Raw genomic sequence first — 19809 nt, forward strand, 5'->3', positions numbered from 1 at the left:
ACTTATTTACCAGCTCTGTCACTTCCTAGCTGAGTGTCTTTGGGCAACTTACTTAACCTCTCTGTTTCTCACTTTCCTCATTTGAAAAGTTGGGATGATAATATCAATAGTATGTATCTCAAAGTGTTTCTGTGATGATTGGATGAGATAATATATGGAAAGCCCTAGGAATAGTGACAGGCATGTAGAAAATGGGCAATTATTAAATTCAGATTTCACAAAATTGAACCCGAGTTTTCTAAGTCTAGGTCTAAAAGTCCCCTCCTTCTATACCTGCACTGCATTGGCCCTGTCTTTGTCATCTTTCACCTGGGCTATTCGGTGGCTGCCCTACCTGTGTCCCTGTCTCTAGGGCACTTCCAGTTCCTCTTTCCTCCTTTTTATTTATATATTAAAATTTTTTTAATTTAGTTTTTATTTTATTTTTCATAGTAAAAGTAAAATACTTTACTTTTCATTGTAAAGATAAAGTAGCGGTAGCAAAAAGTGTGGGGTGAGAAAAATCCACCAATAATCCCACTAAACCTGATGTAACTCCTGGCTGCAGTGCTATGTCCTAAGCACAGAGTTCTTTCCATCGTGGTTCTCACTCTTTAGAGTCCATAAGAACCACCGGGATGACTTGGGTGAAATTCAGACTACTGAGCTCTAGCCTCAGATGTTCTGATTCAGCAGACGTAGGGCTGGAGACCTAAGTACTTCTGATGGCGTTGTCTTTGAGAAGTATCCTCGTGGCATCGTGCACGTTCCTATCCTATGTCACCTATTCATGGAAGTGTTTCACCACAAGCACCTTTCCTGGTTGCTACACAAGGCTTCACGACCATAACTTGGCCTCCACAGGGCTTCCATGGGTCCTGATATTCACTTGTCACAGTCTGGGTGTATTTTCCTAGAGACCCAGCTCAGACTCTTTCTGCGGTTACACTGATCTCAGATAAAGGGTGCAGGAATACAACATTCCATCACAGGGGGGCACGGTCATTTACCTCTCATGGAACCTTTCAGCTGAATCTGTGTAAACTATCCAGGCACATCTGTGTGCGATTAACCCAAGGTAGGGTCCACGGTGGAGAAGCAGACCCAGAATCAATCCACTGGGCCAAGACCGAGTCTGGAGCAGGAGATTTAAGACTGCAGAAATTCCAGAAGCCAGTGGTTGGAGCATCTGGAAGAAGACTCCGAACCACCAGGGAAGAGACTAGGATGTGCGAGGGCCCAGGGCTGGGATCACCCTGCACAACCCCAAGAGACAGCGCCTGGCTGGCCCCCCCGGTCCTCGCTCTGTTAACCACGTTGGCCGTACTTCTTCTCAAGACCTTCTGTTGAGTTTACTGCAGTAAAAACCCTTTATGCCTACTGACCAGCTTGCTCACCCATCTGTCCCATGGCTCTGGATTTAAAAGGCCCTCCCTTTTCCCCACCCCTTATTGTCTTGGTTAATTAGTAAGATTATGTTCTCAGCCGGACTGATAGAAGGACAAGACCCTGATGGCAGAGGGAGAGCCAAATATTCCGGTGGTTCAGCGGCCGTGTGCCCTGTCTTCCCTCTGTCAGTGTTGTCAACCGGGGGCTGAAAACCATTTTTAATACCTTGTCACTGAAAGACTTCCGCGGAAGCAAGATGGTCCCTCATCTTGTCACCATGAAGGTCGCCCAAGGCCTCCAGCTCTGTTTCCAGGATCCTTAGCATTGCGGGTCCTGTGATTCAGACTCACCCAAAGGTGAACAGGCCGGACTCAACAAAACCAAAATGCTCACTTATTAATTTACAATAAAAACAGGCAAGTCTTCATTTTAGCTGGTCGACAGAAAAACATGACCTCAGAAAACCTCGTCGAGGTCAGAGTTGCACAGCGAATACAAAATTAAAGCCAGATGCTGTAAGAAATATTTCCACCACACCACGGTCATGTAATAAGTTTCTGTTCTTCGCTAACGAGACTGTTCTATCCTGTCCGTGAACCCTTTTCCTCTGATTCTTGGCGCTCTGACCCATTCCTTTCCCTTCATCTTTCCCATTTCAGGGTCTCGAGCCAAACTCTCTGAACTAAACTCCCAGAACTATTGTTTTATCGTCAGCCTTTGGGTGGAGTTTATGCCAATTTAAGTTGCACTTCCTCATACAACTTGGTGGTTTTCTGATCATTTCTTTTTTTTTTTTTAATAAATTAATTTATTTATTTTTGCCTGCGTTGGGTCTTTGTTGCTGCACGCGGCTTTCTCTAGTTGAGGCGAGCAGGGGCTACTCTTCCTTGCGGGACGCGGGCTTCTCATTGTGGTGGCTTCTTTTGTTGTGGAGCATGGGCTCTAGGCGTGTGGGCTTCAGTAGTTGTGGCACATGGGCTCAGTAGTTGTGGCTCGTGGTCTCTACAGCGCAGGCTCAGTAGTTGTGGCGCACGGGCTTAGTTGCTCCGCAGCATGTGGGATCTTCCCAGACCAGGGCTCCAACCCATGTCCCCTGCATTGGCAGACAGATTCTTAACCACTGTGCCGCCAGGGAAGTCCCCGATCATTTCTGATAGCTTCTCTTCTTGCCCAATTTCCCCTTCACCTAGTCCTGGGCCTTCCATGTCCTCTTGTGCCTTTGAGTTCACATGATCAAGGAAGAGGAGATTTGGAAATGTCAGGGCTTGGCTGCCAGGCTTGAGAAACTGGTTTTACAGGAAACTTGCTACGGTGAGAAACAGGCTTTACAGAGAGGGCGTTGGCACAAAGTCGTCTTGAGCATGTAGGAACGTATGTCTCGGACACAATGTCGGCGCAAGGGCCAACTCCTGTGTCCACCTAGGCAGACTGGTGAGGTCAGTCTTCATCCAGGCAAAGCTTCCAGGCACCAGATCTCCAGGGGCTGATGATGTCGCTGGGGCAGAACTGCAGGACTGGCCATGACCCTTTACCTACTTTCTGTGCCCTTTGCAAATGACAGCCTGCCACAGGGGACTAGTCTGGAAGCCCCCGCCCTATCTTCACTTCTCTCATCCCTAAAGCACGTCTTCTCACCTCGGCATCATAGACATTTGGGGCTGGGTCATTCTTCGCGGTGGGTAGGCTGGTTTGTGCATCGGAGGGTGTTTAACAGCATCCCTGGCCTCTGCCCTCTAGGTAGCAAACATCTTCCTCGTTTTATGACAACCTAAGGAAGAAGCGTCTTCAGACGTTGTCCAATGTCTGTGTCTTCGGATGTTGGTGTATATTCCCTGCAGTGGGGAGTGAGGGCCGACCACCGCTGGTTGGGAGCCACAGGTGTAAGAGCGACCCTGTGCTTTCAGAGTCTCAGGGAAGAGGCCAGGAAGGGAAAGCAGCTGACCCTAACTGCCTCTAATTTCAGGTGGGTGCGGAGGGAAAGACCGAAGGCAGAGCAGGGCTGGAGAAAGCCGCACTTCCTGAAGCAGAGGGCTCTGATGCTCCTCTGCCTCTATATCTCAGAAATTTGTTTATGCAGCCAATCGTTACATATGCTAAGCACAGAAATCTGCCCTTTTGGGGTACTGGCCAATTTCAGAGCCGTCCCCACCCCCGAAGCCTACCCACATCTATTATGTTTACTCAACTAAACAGGATCTTGAAAAAAAAATTTTTTTTTTTTTAAAGAATAAGACTTTATTTTTTAAAAAATCCTCCAAGCAAAGTTCTCAAAGCCAGAATTCATCACCAGCATCTTAAGAAGTAGTATTTTTGGGGCTTCCCTGGTGGCGCAGTGCTTGAGAGTCCGCCTGCCGATGCAGGGGACACGGGTTCATGCCCCGGTCCGGGAGGATCTCGCATGCCGCGGAGCGGCTGGGCCCGTGAGCCATGGCCTCTGAGACTGCGCGTCCGGAGCCTGTGCTCCGCAACGGGAGAGGCCACAACAGTGAGAGGCCCGCGTACCGAAAAAAAAAAAAAAGTAGTATTTTTGTTGTTGATGTCGGCATTGCATGAACAATACTGAGAGTAATTGAAAAGAAAAGAAAAACTCTACTCTTAGACCATCCCCCAAGTCCGAGGCTTTCATTTTTCACTTTCCTTCTAGTTCTCAACTATACAAAGACATGTCTTCCTCACACACTAAACTCTTGAGTAGGTCCACCCTCAAGTTCTCAGCACCACCTTCTAATGAATATTTATGGGATAGGCATACATGAGTTGTTCTTTTGGTCTCCGAAGATATTTTTAAAGAAAATGTAAACCGATGTATATACATTGGCAACTGTTATTTCAGCTGTGGCATGATGTTTAGTACAGGGCGTCTAGGAAGACAGTTTCAGTCTTGATTCCCCAGCTGCGTAATCACTCTACTTTAATGATGGGACTTTAAACCAGAAATGACCTTAGGAGTCATCCAGGGTGCTTACTTTACAGATAAACTAACTGTGACCCAGATATGGTGACCACTCCACCAAGATAACATGAAGAGTAAGTGGCAGGACTGGGAAGAAATCCCAGGCGTCCTGATTCCATGACCGAAGCTGATGACTTTTCAGCAACCCCTTCCCTACTGCATACTCATAAAAGTTTCCTGAGGGGAAGGACCAGTCAGAGCAAAACCGTGGTATTTATAAGGAAGCTTGTACAGCTGATTTTCACAAAGGGCTTGAGTTAGTTTCCCACACTGCCAGGATTAGGGTTCTGGGTTTGTGACGTTTCGTAAAAATACGAGTTTCATCTGCTTTCTTATTTTGAATTGTGAGAGTCCTTTATTCAACTTGTTGTGGTGGTGTTGTTTTGGCCACGTTGCTCAGCTTGTGAGATCTTAGTTTGGGATCTTAGTTCCCTGACCAGGGATCGAACCCAGGTCCATGGCAGTAAAAGCGCTGAGTCTTAACTACTGGACCGCCAGGAAATTCCCAATACAAGTTTAATCTGGCTCCTACCATTTATGAGCACCTAAACCTAGCTGAATTGCTTAACTTCTCTGAGCCTTGGTTTCTTAATTTGACAGATGTCGGTAATAACACCTACCAAGTATATATTAAGGATCTACAAAACATTCTATCCTTTGGACAAATAATCTCCCACTTGGGAAATTTTATCTTTAAACAAAAATTCTGGGGCTCCCCTGGTGGTGCAGTGGTTAAGAATCCACCTGCCAATTCAGGGGACAAGGGTTCGATCCCTGGTCCAGAAAGATCCCACATGCTGCGGAGCAACTAAGCCCATGCACCACAACTACTGAGCCTGTGCTCTAGAGCCTGCAAGCCACAACTACTGAGCCCGCATGCCACGACTACTGAAGCCCGCATGCCTAGAGCCCGTGCTCCGCAACAAGAGAAGCCACAGCAATGAGAAGCCCGCACACCGCAACGAACAGTAGCCCCCGCTCGCCGCAACTAGAGAAAGCCCGCACGCAGCAATGAAGACCCAATGCAGCCAAAAATAAATTAAATAAAATAAATTAATTTTTAAAAATTCTGGCATACAGAAATAGTACATTTTTGTACATAATACTATCACCCTTTGGTTTATAACTACTATTTGTTGAGCCTGCTATGTGTGAGGGCTGCTGGCCACACTACCTGCTTTATCTGTGGAATTGTCCCTAATCTTCATAACAAATCAGAGAAATGGGTATTGCAGTGTTTATTTTACAAAGGAGAAAACTGAAGGCCAGAGAGGAGAAATGCCTTGCCCCAAATCACACAGGTGGTAAGTGGCAGGAACAGAAGTCAAACTCACATCTGCCTCTCTCAAAGCTGCTTTCTTTCCACTATGCCTTGTTATTTGTATATAATGGCAAATATTTGCAAACAAACTAAATATCCAATGATTGGGGATGACTTAAAAATGATAGAATGGAATATTTTCATCTATTAAAATATCATTTCTTGAAGGTTTTTAACCACTTTTAATCAAATGCTTAATAGATTCTCCTGCCTATTATTGCTGGGGTGGCCGTAGGGTAGAAGGAAAGGGTCTCCATGCCCAGCACATACATCTTTTTGTGGGATGGAACACTGTGCTGAGACTGGTCTGGAGATGACAAGTCGTTGTTGTCATTATATTAAGTTTAAGAACCAGGATACAGCATTGCATACAAAGTTGAACCACAACTTTGAGTCTTTTTTTTCCTCTATAATATTTTATTATAGTTTTTATTTTTTAATTTTAATTTTTTTAACACCTTTATTGGAATATAATCGCTTTACAACAACTTTGAGTCTTAAATGCACAGGAAAAAAGTTTGGGAGGAAAAACAGCATTATGGAAGTACCTGGTTTTGGTGTTAGGATTATAAGTTTTTGCACTTAAAAAGAATTATTTTCCAAGCTGTCTAAAATGTTTTCAATGAGCATCTATGAATTTTATATTCAGAAAAAAATTTAACACTTAAGTATAAACCACTGCTTTTCTGTCCATTCTTATGTAAAAGCAATGAATATAGTTTATGTGAAATTGCTTTGAAAACTATAAAGAAAACTGGAAAAGCAAAAATTTTAGTGTGTATCATAATTGGTTATTATCCAAGGAAAAGATATTACTAGCAAGGCAGTAGATTTAGGAGTTACTGATTCTTCAATTACCAAGGCAGATGAATTGTGTTCTGAAAGATACTTTTTCTGTGTAAAATTTGCTAGCTTAATGCTAATATTTACCAAGCACTTAGTATTTACCAGATAGGAGTTTTTCACATATGAAGGAGGTTCTGACATTATCCCCTTTTTTCAGACAGAGAAACTAAAGCTTCTGGTGATTAAGTAACTAGCATAACACAGTTAGTGAAAACCACCTGTCTGACAGACTACCAGTGAAGAAATAGAGAAAGTAAGCTCTCCTCAAAAATATACCAGGTCCAGATTTCATAGGGTAGTTCCGTCTTCTACCAACCTTCTAACGATCAGATAATCCTGGTGCTACTTAACATATTCCAGAACGTAGCAAAAGAAGGAAAACTTCCAAGTCCATTTTATGAAACAAGTGTTGCATTAATCCTAGTACTTGATAAAGATGGCACCAAGAAAGAAAACTATAGACCAGTTTCACTTATGCATAACAGTGTAAAATTCTTAAATAAAACATTAGCAAACAGAATTCAATAGCACATTAAAAATGACGCCTCATGTGGTTAGATTTTGATGCCAGTTGTATCCTACTCCACCTGTTAGCTTCCACACTCAGCAAAAACACTGAATTTTTAAAAACTGTGATAAATACAGACAGGAACATGTACAGATCATAACTGTACAATTCGTAAGTTTTCACAAACTGAACATAACCATGTAATAGCACTCACGTCAAGAAACAAAACATTATCAGGATTCCAGAAGCCCTCTCAGCCCCCTTTTTATCCCCCTCAAGGGTATCTACTATCTAGATTCCTACCACCATTAGTCGGTTTTGCTTATTTTTGAACTTTATATAAATAGACTCACACAGTATGTATTCTTTGGGATCTGGCTTCTTTCACTTGACATTAAGTTTGTGAGATTCAAGCCCATTACTGTATGAAGTTAAAGTTGATTCATTCACAATGAATATAGTTTTGTATACAACAGTGTGAATATGCCATAATTTCTTTGTTCCTTCTACTGTTGATGGAGAGTTGGATAGCTTCCGATTTGGAACTATTCTAGTAGTGCTACTATGAATATTCTTGTACATATCTTTTATCAAACATACGTGTGCATTTATCTTGGACATCTACCTAAGACTATAATTGGTGGGTCAGGGGAGATGCACAGCAGCAGTTAGTAAATATTACAAATTTTCCAAAGTGATTGTACCAGTTTACACGTCCAACAGCAGTGTATGAATGAACATTATGATTGTTCCATATTCTGACTAATCCTCATATATTTTTGTCTTTTTCCATTTTAGCCATTGCACTGAGTTTATAATAGTGTCACATTAGAGCTTTAATTTGCATTCATGATGTCTACTAAGAATGAGAATCTTTTTCATATGTTTATTGCTCATTCTTGAAATCTTACTTAAATTTATCAGGCCACTGGAATTTTATCTCACTTTGCATCAGTGTAAACAGACTCGTGTTAAAATTGAGTGTGGATGCTTTTGATATCCTTGGTAATATGACACTTAAAGAACTCTCACCCACATGGTCCAGTCTCAAGAGTAGTGTGTGATCAAATGTAAGAGTTAATCAATAAAAAATTAATTTCAAAATAACTCAAGTTCTTTTATTGCAGTTCTCAGACATCATGAAAAGAAATACATAGACCACAAAAATGCCTCTTTAAATCTCTTTTTCTCTATTATCTAGTCCTCACAGCTGCCCTGCCATCTTTCTTCCAAAAAGCATGAAAAAAGAGAGGTATAAAATAATTTCAGTGGAAAGTCTTTTTATCATTAATCAAAATCCAAATTTCATAGAAGACTGATAAATGCAGCCTCAGACAATAAAACAAACAAAACCCACAAAAGCTTCTGCATCTTATTTAACATCTCGCTGGAAGCCTTGGCCAGTGCAATAAGGCAAAATGTAGAAAGGAAGGGCACACAGATTGGGAAGGGATTCAAATAGTTTCTCTGCACAGATGAGATGATTGTCTACATTGAAAATCCCAAGGAAACAAAAAAAGCCTCCTGGATATAATAAGTGAGTTTAATAGGTTGTGGAATAAAAGGTCAACATAAAAATCAATCATCTCTACATACGAGCAATAAAACATGTACTGAAATTTTAAAAATACACACATACACACACACGCTATTTACAATAGCTTACCCAAAATGAAATGAAAAATCTACAAAATATGTACAGCATCTGTATGCAGAAAACTACAAAACTTGAATGCTGAAAGCAATGAAAGGAGATCTAAATTAATGGAGAGTTCATAGACTGGAAGACTCAACATAATTAAAATGTCATTTCTCCCCAAATTGACCTACAGATTTAACATAACTCTAATCAAGATCCCAGCAGGATTTTTTTCTAGATATAGGCAAGCTGATTCTAAAATACATATGGAGAGGCGAAGGAATAAGAATGGTCAAAATGGTTTTGAAAAAGAAAAGTTCAGAGGAATCATACCTCTCATTTTTAAAACTTACTATAAAGCTACAGTAATCAAGACAGTGTGGTATGGTGGTCCAGTGGTTAGGACTCCGTGTTTTCACTCCTGAGTGCCCAAGTTCAATCCCTGGTTGGGAAACTAAGATCCCGCAAGACGCGTGGCATGGCCAAAAAAAAAAAAAAAAAGACAGTGTGGTATGGCAAGCGTTAGGCATATTGATCAATGGACCAGAACAGAGAGGCTAGAAATAGAGCCAAATAAATATGGCCAATTGATTTTTGAGAAAGATTCAAGGCAAGTCAGTGGAGAAAGAATAGCCATTTCAATGAATAGTGTTGGAGCGATTGAACATCAACACACACACAAAATGGGCCTGGATCTAAATCTCACACCTTTTATAAAAATTAACTCAGAATGGATCATAGATCTAAATGTAAAATGAGAAATCGTAGGAGAAAATCTTCATGAACTACATAAACTCAAGCAGTGTTCTTAGGCAGGATGCCAAAAGCATGATAAACAAAAGAAAAAATGATTAATTAGACCTCATCAAAATTATACAATTTTATATAAAACACAGAGAATTTTGGTCTGCAAAGACACTGTTAAGAGAATGAGAAGACAAGCTACACACTGAGGCAAAATATTTTCAAATCACATATCCACCAATGGATTATATGTAGAATATATGAAGAGCTCTCTAAACTGGACAGGCAGAAAACAACAACCTAATTAAAAAATGGGCAACAGATTGGAACAGACACTTCACGCAAGAGGACATCAGGAAATAAGCACATGAAAATATGTTTAATATCAAACCGTTAGGGAAATGCAAATTCAAACTGCAATGAGATACCACTACATACCTATTATAATGGCTGAAATAAAAAATACTATGTAGAATTCCCTGGGTGGTCCCCACTGCATGGGGCATGAGTTAGATCCCTGGTCGGGGAACTAAGATCCTGCAAGCCACGTGGCATGGCCAAACAAAAAACAAACAAAAAAATACTATCAACACCAATTGCTGAGGAAGAGGGGAAGCAACTTTGCTGTTGGGAATGAAAAACAATGCAGCCACTCTGGAAAACAATTTGCAGCTTCCTGTAAAGTCAAACATACAACCCAGAAACCCCACTCCTAGGTATTTATGATACGTTCACACAAAAACCTTACATGAATGTTTATATAGCTTTATTCATAACTGTCAAAAACTGGAAACTATCTAAATGCCCTTGGTGAATGGATAAACCAACTGTGGTACATCCATACAATGGACTTAGCAGTAAAAAGGAACAAGCTAAGGATATAACCACAACTTGGATGAATCTCAAAGGCATCATGCTGAGACCCACTATATACTGAATGATTCCATTTATAAAATATTCTTGGAAAGAAAAAACTATAGTGAAAGGAGAACATATCAGTGGTTTCTAGGGTTGAGGAGAGCATGGCTACACATATAGATGGCACCAGGGCATTTGTGGAGTAATGGAACTGTTCGTATCTTGACTGTGGTGGTGGTTCTATGAATCTATGTGTAGAACTGTACACCAAATAAGAAAGGTCAATTGTACTTTATGTTAATTTTAAAAAAGAAAATCACCTTTCGCATGGCCAAAGCCATCATAGGCAAATTCAAAAGACAGATGACAAAGTTACAAAAAATATTTACATGACTCATATCACAAACAAAGCACTAGTCACCCTAATATATCAAAAGCTCTTAGGTATCAATAACAAGACCAAAACACACTATTCCTGAAAGGGCAAAAATATGAACAGACAGTTAACATTAAAATAAATACAAATAACTTTAAAAATATGAATAGATGGTCCCCCTTACACATAAGCAAAATTAAGGGACTTCCCTGGTGGCACAGTGGTTAAGAATCTGCCTGCCAATGCAGGGGACACAGGTTCAAGCCCTGGTCCGGGAAGATCCCACATGCCGCAGAGCATCTAAGCCCATGAGCCACAACTACTGAGCCCGCATGCCACAACTACCGCAGCCCATGTTGTGTTTGTTTCCACAACAAAGAGAAGCCACCACAATGAGAAGCCCACATACCACAACAAATAGTAGCCCTCCCTCACCACAACTAGAGAAAGCCCACGCACAGCAGTGAAGACCCAATGCAGCCAAAAACTAAATGAATATATAAATTTATTTTTTAAAAATGCATATTAAAACTACTTTTATCTTTATCTTTATCTATAGGATTGACAAAAATGTCAAAGTTCAACAAAAATTGCTGGCCAGGCACTCTCATTCATTGCTGGAGGTAACGTACATTAGAAAATTTCATGGTATCTATCAAATATTTCCTTTGACTCAACAGTTTATTCGGGAGAAATGCAGCATATTCAAGGTTATTCCTTGCAGCATTTTTTATAATAGCCAAAAATGGAAACTAGCCGAATTCCATCACTAGGGGACAAAGTGAATAAATCATGGAATATATCCATTTATTGAACTGCTCTGCAGTTATAAAAAAGAATGAGGGAACTTTCTATGCCCTGATAACAGATGATTTCCAATATATGTTATTGTTAAGTGAAAAAAGCAAGGTGCAGAATGGCGTGTCATGTGTGTGCATTCTGTATAAAAGGTGAGGGGTGTAAGCATGGAAATTGGTACTTGTACTGCATAGAGAAACTCTGGAAAAATAAACAAGAAAATACTGGAAGTGCTTATTGGTGGGAAAGAGAGCGGAGGGATCAGAAAGATGGAGAGTAACAGCAGAAACAAAATTTTCACTCTATATCTTACTGTCTGGTTCGTTTGGGAGCCATTTGTGTAAATTACTTGTTTGAAAAAATAAGTTAACAATTGTATTTTCAAATAAGAAGATAGGGCTTCCCTGGTGGCGCAGTGGTTGAGAGTCCGCCTGCCGATGCAGGGGACGTGGGTTCGTGCCCCGGTCCAGGAAGATCCCACGTGCCGCGGAGCAGCTGGGCCTGTGAGCCATGGCCACTGAGCCTGTGCGTCCGGAGCCTGTGCTCCACAACGGGAGAGGCCACAACAGTGATAGGCCCGTGTACCGCAAAAGCAAAAACAAATAAGAAGATAAATTTTCAGTGATAAATCATCCATTCACTCTGTTGGACACAGAACAGGCAGAAGAGGATGGGAAAGCTGTGACAGGAAAACAGAAGAAGAAGAAGCACTTCCCTTGCGCACAAAAGGTAAAAATGCAGAAGGAAGTAGAGTTGGTGAAATTTATACAAAAGAAGCAGAACGTGCATCCTAGAAAGGGGAGCTGGTGAGTGCGACAGAGTGGAAGAAAAGGACTTGTTTTGGGTGTAGAAGTCTTGGATTTGTGTCTTCTTTACACTGACTGGGGGACTTAGGGCTGGTCTTTTAAGTTCTCCGAGTCTGTTTTCTTGGAGAAGGGACAGGGGGCAAAGTCGGAATCCCCCTCACAGACAGGAAGGAAAAGGGCAGGATATCCTGTCCCAAAGGATTCTGCATCCCAGCTGAACTCCATGAGTTTGCTCATTTCGTTGTCAGTGGGCTACCTTACTGTGTGGCCAATTTCAGAGAGTTTGAATGGTGTCCTGAGGGAAGCCATCTTTGAGGGCTTTGAGTAGGGGTGTTGGAGGGGGCGCTGATAAAACGTGCTCTGTGCAGAAAGGGGGTTGGATGAGGCGAGGCTGGGAGCCAGGAGGTCTCCAGGAGGCCGCCACAGCAATCCAGGGAGAGGCGATGGTGGCCAGAACTGAATCGAAGGGATGGAAAAACATGGATGGAACTAAGAGATGCTGAGAGGAACTGAGAAAGTGTTAAAGAGAAACGCAGCTGGACATTAGTTAAAGTGGTGAAAATAGACCTTATTCAGAAACTACTGGCAGTAGGGGAAAGTTCTGGGCTTCATTCTGATCCGTGCAGAGGTGACTGGGTGTTTTAAAAGGAGAATGGGGTGGAGATGGCAGGGGCTTGAGAAGAGTCAGGGAAGTGAAACATTACAAAAAACAGGAAAAGGGGTGGGTCCACGGGAATCCATCCGGGTTTGCTAAGTTAGGCTCCTTGCCTCTCACAGAGGCTGGGAGAAGGGACCCCTATCTTCAGGCGCTGGCTGGAACAGTCGCTTCTTTGGGCAGCCTTGAGTTTTCTCAGGCAGGCACTTTAAGGGGGGGGGGGGGGTTAGGGTCATCCCAGGGATACGAACTTGAGATGTTAGAAACCATGCTAGTGTTTGACCAAGTCTCCCTGGGCCAAGGTTGAGGCCTGGCCAAGAAAAGGGCTCAGAGGAGCCTGGGTAGAGTTTGGTCAAGAAGAGAATCTCGATCAAGAGTTTGGTGAGTGAGGGCTTCCCTGGTGGCACAGTGGTTGAGAGTCCGCCTGCCGATGCAGGGGACACGGGTTCGTGCCCCGGTCCGGGAAGATCCCACATGCTGTGGAGTGGCTGGGCCCGTGAGCCATGGCCGCTGAGCCTGCGCGTCCGGAGCCTGTGCTCCGCAACGGGAAAGGCCACAACAGTGAGAGGCCCGCGTACCGCAAAAAAAAAAAAGAAAAAGAGTTTGGTGAGTGGCTGATGGTGTATGGTAGGCAACAGAGCAGAGGCAAGGGCGCCTCCCAGGTTCCCCATGGAGCAGCCATGTGGGTGGGCTATTGTTACTATTCCCTGAGACAGAAGCTAAGGTTGATAGGGAAAGATGGTGAGTTCAGTTCTGAACATAGTGAGTGCCGGGGGTTAGGTGCCAAGTGAAGGTGGTTGGTGGGCAGCTGGAGATTAGGGTCTGAATTCAGCATAGAAGTCTGGGCTAGAGACAGCTACCTGCAAATACCCATCGAAGGCCTGTGAGCAGGTGGCTGGCGCCTGGCAGTGGATGTAGAATGAGCGGGACCTGAGATTCAACCCTCAAGAATGTCACTTTATTTAATTCCCCCAAATGCCGTATGGGGTTAGGAAAGTAGTCATGATTATCTCCATTGGTCAGTGTCAGATCAGGGCACTGGATTTGAGCCTGAGGGTGTGACTAAAGTCAACCAGTCATTCCAGAATCCTAGCCCCTAATTAACTACCTAATTATTCACCTATTAATTCACTCATTATTGATTAATCCACTCGAATATATTTCTCCACTCTTAGAACTAGACAATTGTATTTACTTTTTATGGATTTTGATGAACTATTTTAGTATTAAAAAAAATTTACCCACCAGGAGTTAACAACAGATAGGAAAAGAGGTAGAAGAGGCCACATAGTCCCCCTGAACTAATAAGGAATGCTTCCACTTGTCACGTGCAACATCTCAAACGTGCATTCTCTCTCTCTTCAGTGACGTTGATCCAACCAAAGTCATCTGTAATCTCTGCAAGGTAAACTGTGAGAGCACACGTCCAAGGGATGAAATTTCTCAAGGTCCACTAAAGGCGGCATCCCAGTTCTGTACCCCCATCAAGTGTCACTGAAGGGGTTGTGTACACAAAGTCTCTGGTGGGGCAATTAGCATCTTCTTGCTATGCGTTTAAAGTTACCTCACGTCCAGAAACACACTTTATAGATTAAAAGAGATCATTAGCCTATCAATGCCTTTCTCTTGGCTTCCATCTGCTAAATTATTTTTTTCAGAATGGTTTTGTCATTTACTATTTTAAACCCATGATATATTGCATACAAAATAAAAATCCATTTATCAGTTCAGTTTATTTAACACTGTTTTCTCCTGCAGTGGGCAGCAATTCAGCCACTAAGACGAGGGAAACATTAGTTTTTATTTCCTTCATTTAACCTCCATCATTCCTCATTCGAACTCGAAGTTATATATCACAGCCTATCTTTAGTAAGTTTGATTTCTGGGAATTGTAATCTTTAATCCCACTCTGCATATGGGAAATCCTCTTTACCACATGTACAGGGTTGAATAGAGTACACACATACCCCAAATTCGTGTCTTTCCTGGAACCTTGGAATGTGACCTTACTGGGAAATAGGATCTGTGCAAATGTAAAGTTAAGATGAGGTCATACTTGTCATACGTTTATTAGGATGTGAGTATCCTATTACGGAGAATATGGAAAATAACAAGTGTTGATGAAATTGTTGAGAAATTGGAGCCCTTGTGCACTGCTGGTGGGAATGTAAAATTGTGTAGCCACTGTGGAAAACAGTTTGGTGGTTCCTCCAAAATTAAATGTGGAATTAGCGTGTGATTCAGCAATTTCACTTCTAGGAATATACCCAAAAGAATTGAAAGCAGAGACTCAAACAGATACTTGAGCACCAGTATTCCTAACAACATGATTCACAATAGCCAAAAGATGGAAACAACCCAAATGTCTATCATCAGATGAATGGTTGAACAAAATATGGTATGTACATACAATAGATTATTATACAACCTTAGAAAGGAATGAGATTCTGATACATGCTACAACATGAATGAACCTCGAAAACATTATGCCAAGTGAAATAAGCCAGACAAATACTATATGGCTCTACTTATAGGAAGCACCCAAAACATGCAAATTCATAGAGACAGAAAGTAGAAGAGATGTTACCAGGGGTTGAGAGGAGGGAGACTGGGAAGTTACTGTTTAACGGGGACAGAGCTTCAGCCTGGGATGGTGAAATAGTTCTGGAAATAGATAATGCAGATTGTACGACAATGTAAGTGTACCTAATGCTATTTAATTGTACACCTAAAACTGGTTAAAATGGTAAATTTTTGTTATGTATAGATTAACCACAATAAGAAGTAACAATAATAAAAGAAAAAAAAAAGGATGAAGTCATACTGAAGTAGGGTGGGGCCCCTAATCCAATATGACTGGTGACCTTCAAAGGAGGAGGACACATGGCAGATGGCCATGTGAAGATGGAGGCGGGCATTGGAGTGATGCCTTTACAAGGCAAGGGTCGCCATGGATTTCTGGCAGCTGTCAGAAGCTGGAAGAGGCAAGGAAGAGTCCTCCTCTGGAGCCTTCAGAGAGAACGTAGCCCTGCCAACACCTTGAAGTTTGGACTTTCAGCCTCAAGGACTGTGAGAGAATAAACTCCTGTGGTGTGAAGCCACCCAGTTTGTGGCACTTTGTTACCTCAGCCCTACGAAACAAATACATCATATTTCAGATAGTTAAATATAAAAAAGAAGCATTTGATTTGGGAAGTTTGGGAAGGGCCAGGAAAGGAGAGTCTCAAGGGGACACTGAGAAAACAGTTTCCCATCATTTCATTTTTAAAAACCAGCTACATTTAAATTCTCTCTGAGGAAATCTCATTATCAATTTAGGGCTTACTCTGTATACAGTAAACCTTATCTCAAGGACTTTTCCACTTTATACAGGTTTTAAGTGTTTCCAGAAGACCATATTTGCATGAGGGAAAACTATATTCTAGATGTTTAGTGTCTGGGAAGGTATTTATGAAATATACTAAGTCCACAGAAAACATTGCAAAGCCACCTGATTCAAAACTTGAAAACGTATGTATACCAGAGTGTTCACAGTGGCCACGATTTTCTTATGAATTTTTTAATTTGGGGGGCAAGAGTTACTTTATTTTTTTTCTTACAGATATTAGATCTCATTTAATACTTGCAACAGTTCCACGTAGTAGGAATTAATATCTCCATTTTTAAATTAATTTTTATTGGCGTATAATTGATTTACAATGTTGTGTTAGTTTCTGCTATACAGCAAAGTGAATCAGTTATACATACACATATATCCACTCTGTTTTAGATTCTATTCCCAGATAGGTCATTACAGAGTATTGAGTAGATTCCCCTGTGCTATACAGTAGGTTCTTGTTAGTTACCCATTTTTTTAATATATAAATGTATTTATTTATTTATTGCCTGTGTTGGGTCTTCGTTGCTATGTGCCGGCTTTCTCTGGTTGCGGCGCGCGGGTTTCTCATTGTCATGGCTTCTTTTGTTGCGGAGCACGGGCTCTAGGCGCGCAGGCTTCAGTAGTTGTGGCATGTGGGCTCAGTAGTTGTGGCTTGTGGACTCTAGAGCTCAGGCTCAGTAGTTGTGGCGCACAGGCTTTGTTGCTCCTCGGCATGTGGGATCTTCCCGGACCAGGGCTCGAACCCGTGTCCCCTGCATTGGCAGGCGGATTCTTTTTTTTTTTTGCGGTACACGGGCCTCTCACTGTTGTGTCCTCTCCCGTTGCGGAGCACAGGCTCCGGACGTGCAGGCTCAGCGGCCATGGCTCACGGGCCCAGCCACTCCGCAGCATGTGGGATCTTCCCGGACGGGGTCACGAACCCGTGTCCCCTGCATCGGCAGGCGGACTCTCAACCACTGCGCCACCAGGGAAGCTTGGCAGGCGGATTCTTAACCACTGCGCCACCAGGGAAGCCCTAATTTTCTATTTTATAGAAAGTAGTGTGTATATATGTCAATCCCAATCTCCCAATTTATCCCTTCCCCCTTTCCCCCTTGGTAACTGTAAGTTTGTTTTCTACATCTGTGACTCTATTTCTGTTTTGTAAATAGATTCATTTGTACCATTTTTTTAGATTCCACATATATGCGATATCATATGATATTTGTCTTTCTCTGGGCATGAGTTACTTTAGTAATCAGAAAACAATTAAGTTTAAAATAAAACTTTTGAGTTTCAAAATCAGAAATAATTCAGTTGATAGGTTGAAGTTAGCCTCTTGGGGGCCGGCTCCTACAAACTCCAGACCAGAGGTTCACAAGCATGCTGCTGCCCATGGACCCCGGCCCATGACACATGGCTCATGACCCTGGTGCTCCCCACTCAGTGATCTGGACGGGAGACCATGTGGAGATCGCGATCCTCTGAGGAGCCCCATTCATCCCTGGGCTCACAGCTTTGGATGCAACTATGCTCTGAGTTTTTCTTCCACCAGAATGATGATGTTCCCATGTTTAGAGACATTCTCTACATATTTGATTATCTTTCTCACCAAGAATAAACCCTCTTTAAACAGTTTGGTTTGTACCGACAAACATTTATTTTACCAGACACCGTGCTAAGTGCTGTGAAGGGTGGTGCAGTTTTGTGATTAAGGACCGTGAGACCTAGGATCGGACTGGCTGGGGTTTGCATCCTGGCTCTATCATTTCCTAGCACTGGGAAATGGGCACATTACCCAGTTTCTTCAATCCTCAGTTTTTATATCTGTAAAATGGAGATAATAGCTGGAATCAAATCTCAGAGATCATTGATTAAAGGCATCTAAGAAAGGCAAACACTGCCATTGAAACTTCGGCATGTTGCCTTAAAAAAATAGTCCTGTGTAGAGTGTGAATGGGTCACACCAGCCTGCCATGGCTTTGCCATTTCCTACTGCATTGCTCAGTATGTGACGGGCGGTCCTTTTGTGCACATTTCAGGAGCTAAAGATGACACAGCTTCATCTGCCTATGGGGAATCTTCCTTTCTCAGGGCCATGAAGCCCTTGGTTGTGCCTTCGCAAGAAAATGTAGGTGTGCAATCATTTCTCCAGCAGCACATTTCCAATTCTATTCCCATGTTTTTCTGTGCTCACATAGTCCCAGCAAGGCATGTAACTCAGTTGAAATACTAATGTTAATTGCAAAGACCCAAGTCTGTGTATACACAGGCAAGGACAAGTACGTATTGCTGCTGCCAGGTCCAGACTAACTGTGAAATGCCATCAGTTATAAGATGCATCAGGATTCTGAGATGTTAGTGAAAACTACATACATATATACTTAATATATAGTATATTAGCATATATAGTTTTTATTTATATTTATTAGTAGTATCAATATTATTAGTATCGTTATATATATCATTAGTATATAAGAATTAATGAAATAATTCTGATGAATTCTAACAATTCTAATTAATGAGGTAGTTCAGTGTTACTTCCTTCTTTCAGTTTTGTGGCAATTAAACAATGCCTGTCATATATTAAGTACTCATTCAATGTTAGCAGTTATTCTTTTATTATACGTGTGGCTATGACAAAATCCCAGCCCTCCAGAAAGGCATGGGTCCTGAGGTTTAGATTTAAAAATGGGATCCAAAAGAAGTAATATAAAAAAAAAAGAAGTAATATGTGTGATTACTAAGTGAGTGGAACCCTAGTCCGTCCTTCCTTTCCTGAGGAATCGCTATACACCATCTCTCCTTTGATCCAGCTACTAAGCCAGCATTTACTGAACTCTATCTATGTGTGGAGCTGTGCAAAGGGCCCTCCAGACTTGCGGTCAGCATTCAACAAATCAAGTGCAGGGGTCTGTGGCAGTGCTGGATGGCGATGTTTGGAGGCCCTAAGCATTGCTCATCTGTGTTTAAAGGTGGAAAACGATCAGGGAGACAAAAGACAGCTGAAAACAAAGGAACAGTGTGGGGAGAAATTGGAAAAGAACAAGGCCTTTTAAGGCCTTCCATCTTTAGATGATGGAAAAAAGCAAAGCATTGAACGAGGAATGGGAACTAATGTCCAGTCCTGTGTTTCTCCAAGTCAATGTGGGGCTAACGTTTCCTTCCCATATCTCAATTTTGAGCATCATAAGGAATCATCGAGGTTTTTACGTCCACTTCATTATTTCATTAAGGAACAGTGTGAAGCCTGATTTTCTGTATTTATCAATTATTGTATAATGTGTTCTCAACACAGTGGAAACACCTAATCTACTGACAGAAAAGTCTGTTAAGCAATATTCCTTTCCATCACGGCCTGGGAGAAACTTGATAACTGATGTACAAAAAAGTCCCTGGCTTTTAGTAAAGAACCTTAGAAAACAAAACAAAAAACAAAATCTCTGTGTCAGCAACAAAAATATCTTTGTGAGGCAGGCTCTAGTAGAAGAAACACAACCACCAAATAAGGAACATGAGCTTCTTTTCTTTTTTTTTTTTGCATTTATATAAATAGACTTTTGGATAAAAGGGCAAAGG

The 19809-nt window shown here is 41.9% G+C and overlaps 1 pseudogene; it reads right to left on the minus strand.

Moving 5' to 3' along the window:
* Positions 1–18946: 18946 nt before the first annotated feature.
* LOC114888475 lies at positions 18947–19049 on the minus strand (annotated as a pseudogene).
* Positions 19050–19809: the final 760 nt, after the last annotated feature.

The sequence above is a fragment of the Monodon monoceros genome, unplaced genomic scaffold (assembly GCF_005190385.1).
Source record: "Monodon monoceros isolate NGI ecotype Baffin Bay Population unplaced genomic scaffold, NGI_Narwhal_1 Super_Scaffold_8, whole genome shotgun sequence".
NCBI classification, from domain to species: domain Eukaryota; kingdom Metazoa; phylum Chordata; class Mammalia; order Artiodactyla; family Monodontidae; genus Monodon; species Monodon monoceros.